The following is a 1083-nucleotide window of genomic DNA, read 5'->3' as shown; positions in this document are numbered from 1 at the left end:
ATGCGTAAGGCATGACTGCGGTCCAATTAATTCTTGAATTGTCCCATTATTTGGACAGTTTGGTAATGCATAGTGTTGTCACATAATCTTCGGCTACAGGATTAGGTTTCGATTGTGGAGATTTCGGTGTCATCTCGGTACGTTCTTCGGGTGGTACGTAGGTATTTATACCTATGCCCACTTCAAGAACTGTGTCGAGATGCTGCCGAAATTAATCCACGCCGAAATCTAATCTCATGTAGCCGTAGGTTACGTGACAGGACTATGCATTCCCGAATGGGATAGGGCCCTTACCGGAGGCATAAGGTGACATTATAACTTCGTATGAAGTTGTTGTGATTGTTGTGTCGTGATTGTGGTTTCAGGAATTATGAGCAGAAGGTGGATACAGAACCCGAATAGATGCGCAGACGAATACTTGGATGGAATCGAGGATTTTATTGAGTTTGCACGTAGACACAACCCGGGTGCAACTAGAATCCGTTGTCCTTGTAGGAGGTGTAACAACACGTTGTTTGAGACAATTGAAAATGTTGGATTTCATTTAGTAAGGAATGGAATGATTGAAACATATAGCATTTGGAACCTTCACGGCGAACAAGTAGACCATGCTTCGTCTTCAAATGCCCCAAGAGTGGACAATGTTGAACCTATTGTGGATCCTAATGATCAAGTCATGGGTATTATACAGGATGCTTTTCCATTCGCATCGACCAACATCAATCAGGAAGGGGAAGATGACGTGCCTACACCAATAGACAGTGCGGAGTTTGAACAGTATGAAAAACTGTTAAAAAATGCCAACCAAGAGTTATACCCGGGGTGCGAGAGCTTTTCCGTTCTCACTGCCATTGTGGAGCTAATGCACGAAAAAATAAAGTATCGTATGTCCAACTTGTGTTTCGATTACTTTTTGGGGGTTTTCAAGAGAATGCTTCCGACGGACAATTGTTTGCCGAAAGACCATAAACATGCACAGAAGGTGTTGCATGGTCTTGGATTGGGTTATGAAAAAATCCACGCTTGCAAAAACAATTGCATGTTATTCTACAAAGAGCATGAAACGTTGGATACATGCCCTAT

Source organism: Prunus dulcis, chromosome 5, assembly GCF_902201215.1.
Source record: "Prunus dulcis chromosome 5, ALMONDv2, whole genome shotgun sequence".
Lineage (NCBI taxonomy): Eukaryota > Viridiplantae > Streptophyta > Magnoliopsida > Rosales > Rosaceae > Prunus > Prunus dulcis.
The sequence above is the reverse complement of the archived record's forward strand: the minus strand, read 5'-3'. Positions refer to the sequence as shown.